A 9,544-nucleotide genomic window follows, 5' to 3' on the forward strand; every position below is an offset into this window, starting at 1 on the left:
ATCATAGTCAATATCATGAATTTGCTTGAAACCTTTAGCTACCAAGTGACCCTTATAGATAAGTTCATCCATGTCAGTCTTTCTCTTAAAGACCCACTTACACCCAATTGGTTTTACCCCTTCAGGTGGATCAACCAAAGTCCATACTTGGTTGGTGTATATGGATTCCATCTCGGATCTCATGGCCTCTAGCCATTTCTCGGAATCTGGTCTCATCACAGCTTCCTGCTGGTGGTAGGCTCATCCTCTATGAGCACAACGTTATCATGGTCAGACAAGAGAAATGAGTATCTCTAGGGCTGACGTCGTACCCTATTAGACCTGCGAAGAGATATGTCTACTCGAACTGGTTGTTGTTCCTCAACTCCTTGTGGAACAACATCATCCACAACACTTTGTGGTTCCAGTTCAACTTCCATCGAGGCTTCAGTGCTATAGTCCGCATCTTGAACTTTTTGAAGATCGAACGTACTCCCACTAGTCTTTCTAGAAACAAAGTCCCTTTCTAGAAAGACCCCAGTCTTTGCCATAACTACCTTGTGCTGACTGGGAATCTAGAAGTAATATCCCTTAGTTTCGTTGGGATATCCAATAAAGTAGCACTTGACGGATTTGGGTCCTAATTTGTCTGAGACTTGACGTCTAACGTAAGCCTCACACCCCCAAATCCTCATAAAAGATACCTGGGCATCTCTCCCAGTCCATATCCTATATGGTGTCTTTATCATGGCCTTGGATGGAACTCAGTTGAGTATAAAAGCTTCCGTATCTAAAGCATAGCCCCAAAGGAATATCGGAAGATCTGTGTGACTCATCATAGATTGTATCATATCTAATAGGGTACGATTCCTCCTTTCAGATACACCATTCCACTGTGGTGTTCCAGGAGGAGTGAGTTGGGATAGAATCCCACACTTAGCTAGATAGTCACGAAACTCATGGCTAAGGTATTCTCCACCTCGATCTGATCGAAGTATCTTAATACTCTTGCCAAGCTGGTTCTGTACTTCATTCTTAAATTCTTTGAACTTTTCAAAGGATTATGACTTATGTGTCATCAAGTACACATAACCATATCTACTGAAGTCATCAGTAAATGTAATGAAGTACCTATAACCGCCTCTAGCAGCGACATTGAAAGGGTCACATACATCACTATGTATAAGTCCTAACAAATCAGTCGCTCTTTCGCTGTGCCCACTAAAGGGAGTCTTGGTCATCTTGCCTAGTAGGCATGACTCGCACGTCTCATAAGATTCAAAATCAAATGAGTCCAGTAAACCATCCTTATGGAGCTGGGATAAGCGCTTGTCATTTATATGACCTAAGCGAGAGTGCCAGAGATAGGTTTGGTTCATGTCATTTGACTTGAACCTCTTGGTATTTATGTTATAGATAGGGCTTTAAAAGTCTAGAATGTAGAGTCCGTTCATTAGAGGTGCACTACAATAGAACATATCTTTTAAATAAACAGAACAACATTTGTCCTTTATTATAAAAGAGAAACCTTTCTTGTCCAAAACAAGAAACTGAAATTATGTTCTTAGTTAAAGTAGGCACATAACAACAATCATCCAACTCTAGTACAAGCCCAGAGAGTAGAGATAGAAAATAAATCCCTACAGCAACAGCAGCAACCCGTGCTCCATTGCCTACGTGTAGGTCCACCTCGCCCTTTGCCAATGCCCTGTTATTTCTCAGCGCCTGCACATTAGTACAAATGTGAGAATCACATCCGGTATCTAATACCCATGATGAAGAAATAGATAGATTGACTTCTATAACATATATACCTGAAGTGGAAGTCTCACTTCGCTTCTTCTTAAGATCTTCCAGGTACACCTTGCAGTTCCTCTTCCAATGCCCGATCTGACCGCAGTAGAAGCAGGTACCATCCTTGGTGACCCCTCCTTTAGACTTCAGTGCCTTGCCTTTGCCCTTGGCTTGGGACTTTCCCTTGCCTTTGGGCTTGCCCTTGCCCTTATGTTTCTGAACCATCAGAACATAGTTGGGCTTGACCTTCTTAAGGTTGAGCTCAGTAGTTCTTAACATGCTAAGCAGCTCAGGCAGTGGCTTGTCAATTTCGTTTATGTTGTAGTTTAGAACGAATTGACTATAGCTATCCGGCAAGGATTGCAAGATCAGGTTAGTGGCCAGCTTTTGGCCAAGCGGGAACCCCAACCTCTATAGGTTTTCTATGTACCCAATCATTTTGAGTACATATGGGCCTACAGGAACCCCATCTGACATCTTGCACTGAAATAGTGCCCTTGAGATCTCAAATCTCTCGTGCCTCGCTTGTACTTGATACAGTTGACGAAGATGTTCAACCATATCGTAAGTGCCCATCAACTCGTGTTGCTTCTGAAGCTCAGAGTTCATGGTCGCGAGCATTAGACAGGACACATCTAATGCGTCATCTTGATGCTTCTTGTAAGCATCTTTGTCTGCTCGCGTGACATTGGTAGGAGGAGCCTCCGGAATGGGCTGCTCCAGAACGTACAGTTTACGTTCCTGGGTGAGAACTATTCTTAAGTTCCTGTACCAGTCCAGGAAATTTGCTCCATTGAGCTTGTCCTTCTCAATGATAGAACGCAGGGAGAAAGAGTTCGTATTTGACGTCATGGTAATCTACAACAGAAATTAATACAGAAAGTAAATATCATATTCTTTTAATCATTTAATTAGGCCTTTAACTAAATGATGCTCCCACTGAATTCTATAATTCATGTGGGATAAGATCCACATCATACTACGCCTTGAGTTAGCTTTGGCTAAATCGCCCAAGACTTAGTATGATCGGTAGGTAACAATTTACCAATTACATCTCTATGCAACTCTTGTTTATAGGATCAAGATCTGCATTTATATTAAAACTCGAGTTAGCTTTTGCTAATACGCGTAAGAATTAATATAAATGTGATTTTGACCTATCTACCAACCATTGGAAAATGCCTATAGTTAAACTCGATCTAATTGAGTTAACTAGTTACTCAATCTAATTGAATAGTACTCACCCATGCGTTGATAAGCGGGACCAAGATTGTCCCTCCGTACCCTACCAAGATAATATGTGTTGCTCTGCTTTGGCATATTCAACAACACATGTGATCGAGGTAGTGATAGGTACCACGGCACGGTAGGCATTTTGAGTTGACACGATTGAGATCTAATCTAATCGAGAGGGTGCATCTTGTACATGATTTAGATCTAATCTAATCGTTAGGCACTAATTAATTACTAATTATGCATCACATACACTCAAGCAATTAATTAAATTATTTGTGATTAGTCATGGCCCTACTATGATCTTCTCAAGCCAATGAGAAGATCAGATGGTCAACCTAAGGTCAACAGCTTCTCAAGCTCCTCCCTTTGACCACCTTGTGTTGCTCGCGCCCTCCTCGTAACTCCGTCTCGAGTGGACCTTCCACCGCTCCAATTTTGTACATTACAATTTTTGAAACTCGAGTTACATTCGAGTCTAAACTAATTTACAACAAGAATATATAATAGAGAAAGGCACGACGCGCAGGTCGCGAATCAAATATACAACACGCACATCACATGACGGCACGCAGGCCGTATTATGAATTACAACATATTTCCAATCAAATTGGGTCTTTTTGGGCCATGACTATCACAAAATGATATATAATTCTAAATTATGTATTTTCTATAATTTTATGTAATTTTTACTACAATTTTTACAATTTTTATGAGTAAAATTCCCGGTGGTTCCGTTTAGCAGGTTTTCGGGCGCAATCGCAGAACGAATCCCCTTGCGGGGCCAGGGGCAGCGCCCCTACCCGCGATCTAACCATCGCGAGTGTTCCTTAGCGATCCTACAGCACCTTAGCCCGTTGTCCCAAAAATATTTAGGGCGAAACCTTGCCGTTTCGTAAAAATCTTCTCGGTAGTCGAAGCCTACAAGTGTCGAAACATTTGTGCTTCGCTTCTACGAGAAAATACCCATAAAAACAATAAAAATATGAAATTTATAGAATATTACAGAACTGCTATTTTCCATAAAAATACAAAATAAACTCGTACAAGACTTTGCACGTGGTTCTGATACCACTGTTTGGGTTTTTTGGACGCGAAAATCACTTTTTCGCGTCGCGGAAACCCCGAAACCCCCATGCCACTGGATCCGTGCGAAGTAAAATAAAACAAAAATTACGAGTACGAGTTTCTTACATCTAGATCTACATTAAGAGAAGATCTTTACCCTTGGTGTGAAGCCCTTTGCGTATCCCGCTCTTCCAAGTGATGCCGGATCTCGAGGTTGTCAAGTGTACAACCCTCTAGAAATATCCACATGAACAAATAGGTGGAGAAACCTAACACAAAGGTGTGCTAGCACCTTGGTAAGGTTCGACCAAGAGAGGAGAGGGAGAAAGGTTGAGAGCTTGAGGAAGAAGATGATGGAATCAAAATGCCTTGAATGAAAATGAATTCCATTCACTCACAAAAGTGGTCGGCCACATGTGTAACTCCTTCTCATTTAATGTGGCCGGCCACATTAAATTGAAAGGGAATTTGTAACCTCCATGAGGTGGCACACACATGTGCTAGCCTTGATGATGTGGCACATCATCATTTGTTCTCGTAATGCCAACTCACAAATGAGGTGGTAAATGGTCAAGTCAAACTTGACCTTTTATCTTCCTTCTCAAGTCAAGTCAAACTTGACCAAATCTCTCTCATGGTTGATCTAATCTAACTATTTGATTCAAACCAACTTAATATAATGAATTTAATTCATTTAATTAAATTGATTCAATGAGTCATAATCTAAATTAGACTCATTGAACACATGAATCAACTTGAGTCCAACTCAATTAGCTCAATTAGGATTACTCTTAATCCAATTTGATTCATCACATGAATCTAATCCTCTTGGTTCATCATATGAACCTAATCTCCATCTAATTATCCTTAGTGTGTGACCCTATGGGTTCTTGTAATATTGGCAATGCCCCTAAACCCATTTAGGAGCATAAGTAATGAGCGGTATCTAGCAACACATCATTACTACCCAAGTTACAAGAATGTTGAGATCCAACATCACCTTGTGACTACTAATTGTGACTCTTCACAATATATGACAAATGTCCTTCTATCCTAGATATCTAGATTGATCAATGTGAGGCATAGACCGTGTCATCCTCTGACCAATCTAAATCTTGAACTCCAAGTAGACTCACTAAATCAAATGAGCTCAATATCTCATATTGACTCATTTGGGCATGGCCGTGCACTTCATTGTCTCACTCTATCAAGAATATCGATGTCTCTCCCGTCATATAGGAGGGATAGATCCCATCTACATCACTCACATCCCTCTACATAATTTGTTACATACCCAGTAATCGCCTTTATAGTCCACCAGTTACGAGTGACGTTTGACGAAACCAAAGTACATAACTTCTTATGTAGGGAACCATGGTGACTTTAGGTCTAAGGACTAGTAGTCATACTAATAGCCACATGAGAAAGCATATGACACTCATATAACGATTTATGATACTTTCTCATGGCGGGTCATTCAGTATACATTATCCAATGCATACCCATGAGTCAACTTGATATCTCTATATCCATGACTTGTGAGATCAAGTCATCGAGTTGACCTACATGCTAGTCTTATTGCATTAACATTGTCCCTGAATGTTAATACTCGACTAGGAATGATTAAGAGTAGTGTTCCCTATATCATCTCACTATCGATTCAACCAATCGATTGATATAGGTAAGAACCTTCTACCCAAGGACGCTATTATACTTAGTTTATTTGGCACCAATACAAATAAGTATAATAACCCAAAAATAAATGCCTTTATTTATATAAGAATATGATACAACAAGTCCATAATACAATCATCAAATGATTGGCTCTAGGGCTCTAACTAACAGAGATTACGGTCAAACCGTTATATCCTAGGAAACAAAAGACCCGAGTAAACATCGAAGCACAGCCGAAGGTGGGGGCGAATTTGTTTCAAGGAAATTGTGACTCTCGAAGGCCTCGGTCAGCTCGCTCGATCGGCCGATCCGCCCTCTGCTCAGCCGATCCGCCCTTTACTCGATTGATCCGCCCTTTACTGGGCCGATCCGCCCTCTGCTCGGTCGATCCGCCCTTCGCTCGACCGATCTACCATCTGCTCGACCGATCCAGCTTCCACTCAGCCGATCCACCCTCCACTCGGCCGATCCGCTCTCCGCTCGGTCGATCTGCCATCTACTCGGCCGATCCGCCCTCTTCTCGGTCGATCTGCCATCTGCTCGGCTAATCTGCCATCTGCTCGGTCGATCCACCCTCCGCTCGGCCGATCCGCCTTCTCGGCAACACAGACTAGCGGCTCAACCGATCTTCTTGCTCGATAATTCTTCAGCTCGTAGCAGAAACCAGCCCCTACCGGCAGCCTGAGATTATCCGCTTAGGTCAAGTTGAATTTAATTCAGAGCAGTTTAAATTCAGCTAATTCCCTGTATATCTCCGGCAACAGATTGTTTGTATCCAACAAAAAGATTGAATGGAATCGCACGACCCGATATATTTGCCATTCACAAAGGCATGCAGTCCATGTCCAAGGTGTGAGATTTGAATTACTGGTTGGATGTCATGTCGGCGAGGTAAATCACTATCATCCAACTTGATGCTGCAAAAGTGGGAGGGTGGTCAAAATTAGACCAATTCAATAAAGCATACCTTTGGTGAAATATTTGTTTACCTTGTTGTGTACCACATGTAATCTATAGTATCTTTAGTCATGTTCAGCAGCTCCAAGGGGCCATTAGTGAAATATTTGTTTTACTTGATTTGAAGCTTTAGGTGACTCCTACTCCAAGGCTTAGGTCCCGTGGATCTATCGATGGGTAATCCACTAAATACCTCTTCTAGAATCGCTAAAAGAGGGGATTGAGTATAAAGAAAAGTTAGGATAAGTGTAACACGCTACACTTTCCTTTTTTCTAGAATTTAAGTACTGTATGAAATGTTTGTTACACAACACTTTCGAAGATGATCAAATTGCTCGATGTTGGACAGTTCCTCAATAGTAGTAGGGTGCAGCAGCGTCATAGCATAGCAGTAGCAGGAATCCGGAGTAGTCGGAATGACAATCGAATGCGTAGAAACTTGTCTTAAAGATGTTGTTAAACCCTTGGGTGAGCACCTCTTTTATAGAGTGTGGAAGGTGCCTTTCATAGCCCTAAAGGGCCTTCCATAGGAAAAACTCTATCCTAAAGTCGCTGCTCCTTATCACCAATGAAGTCAGATTTTATCTATTGGAAGGCACCTTTCATAGCATCGAAGGTACCTTCAGTCACATGGAAGGCACCTTCTGTCGTATGAAAGGCGCCTCGGGTACTGTTCATCCAAGATAATTTTTACTCTTTTTACCCTACAAAACGTGTCAATCCAACACAACAAATAATAATTTGTAAGACAAAGTTAGCACAATAATAATATGATTAATTTATGACTTAGACCCTGACCTCCATACGAGGATCTAGTCAAGGTCTTAGTTTAGGTTTCCAAAATAGACTGAAATTGGACTGACACCTACTTCCCCTCAACTAGGACGCGTCCTCACTTAGTCACTTTCCTCCAGTGACTTACCTTCATTTACCAAGTGTCGAGTTGTCTCCTCGATGTCCAATCTGACCCACTAGGTCTTCCTATAGGAATCGCACATCCAGACTTCCTCCCATCGGGAATCGAACATCCCAACCTTCTGTTAGCATTCCACATCTCGATTTCGTCAATTGAGAATCATACATCCCAACTAAACTTCTTGCCTAGTGTCAGGTCCTCTTAACCTGTCAAGTTAGTCAACCCTGCACAGTCGGTGAATGTATTAGATCGTGATAATACATAACTTAACTCACTTATCATTTATCAAAATCTAAGTTAAACCATTAGCACAAATTGCACCAATAAACTAAGCACAGCCACACCGGTCATAATACAACTTCTAGAGTCATCTCCTCGATAAATATATAGACTCTAGTATAATAGAGTAATATGTGGGAACTTGACCAATATAACTCCAAACATGTCATGGTTGTTTGCTAAACCTTCATTCATCCAAGATTATGTTGTTAGAACTTATAACAATAAAGACAATTATTAACTTCAATTCCTTATTCAACTATTAATAAAATGAAACTTTGATGGTATCAACTATACTTGTCAAATCTTCTTCATATGTATCATCATCACTGTTATGATGATTATCTATAGTTGATCTAGCAATCAACACATCATTATATTTATAACATTTAATAAAATTATTTGGTTTGCAAATAAAAATATAATACAAATGCAAAATTATTTGACACATACCCTTGTTGCAAAATTGGACAATTGCACTTGTCATGTGATACGCCTCAATGGACTCATCCACAACATAACTAGGACTTTAAGGTTGACTTCTCCTTTGATGATTTCAATCTCTTCCCACATCCCTTTGTTCTTACTGAAGAAGGATCAAGAATAACAGGAGTCTCATTCATGGATTTCTTCTTTTGACTTTTATTGTTGTATTTTCTACTAATGTTCATCTCTTCAATTTTACTGTAGATACAATTGAATTATTAATCCAAGAAGTTTATCCCCTCATCAGTCAAAGATACACCATTAATTAATATTGAAGGTTTATAGGATAACATCGAGTGTCTTGATATCAAAAATATCTATGGATCATCGATAAAATTTTACTCCTCCAAAGTATATAATGCTCCAACCTTTGCATCTCATGTCCATCATTTGAGTATATACTTATTAGACAAATGAAACACTTAGCTGATATAAAAAAGAGCTAACATATATTGTATGGAATGCTATCGAACTCAAATTTCCTATAGCTACAAGATATGTAGTCTCTTTGTTTATCATGCGTGAGGAATTTAGAGGATGAACAACTTTGAAAATTCATCACTTTGTAAACTACCAGCTCAACTCCTATAGATGTTTATTGTACATAATAACCATGACTCTCACTTATTTCACTTTGAAACTTCATCCATTTATTTTTCATGTACAACTTAACCATTTGAGTTTTCGTTAGCCAGTTTGTCTTAATCCTGAGATGTTCATTCATATTAATAAGGTTAATAACTAACTCATTTTGTATTTGGTATCTCAGTGCCCTATTGAAATGGATAATAAAATCCATCAATAAGTTATTATTTGAGACATACCTTTTGAAAAATGAATGTGAGCTTTTGGATCTCTGACTACTTGTCATTCCAGCATAAAATACATGGTTAAAATATGTTAATACCCACTTGTGTCTCAATTCATACATCAATAACAACTAATCATTTTTATCCAAGTTAGCACAGTTAAAACTTTTTCCCATGATTTCTTAAATTCATCAAGTATTTTATACTTTCCAATAACATTCTTTATGCTTTAATATTCCAATGACATTCTTTATGCTTTGATAGTAGCCATGAAAAATCAAAAGGTTTGATTTATCTAAAAATTTATTAAGTATGTGCCACAAATAATATTAATGCACTATCTGAGGGA

Source organism: Zingiber officinale, chromosome 5A, assembly GCF_018446385.1.
Source record: "Zingiber officinale cultivar Zhangliang chromosome 5A, Zo_v1.1, whole genome shotgun sequence".
Classification (NCBI taxonomy): domain Eukaryota; kingdom Viridiplantae; phylum Streptophyta; class Magnoliopsida; order Zingiberales; family Zingiberaceae; genus Zingiber; species Zingiber officinale.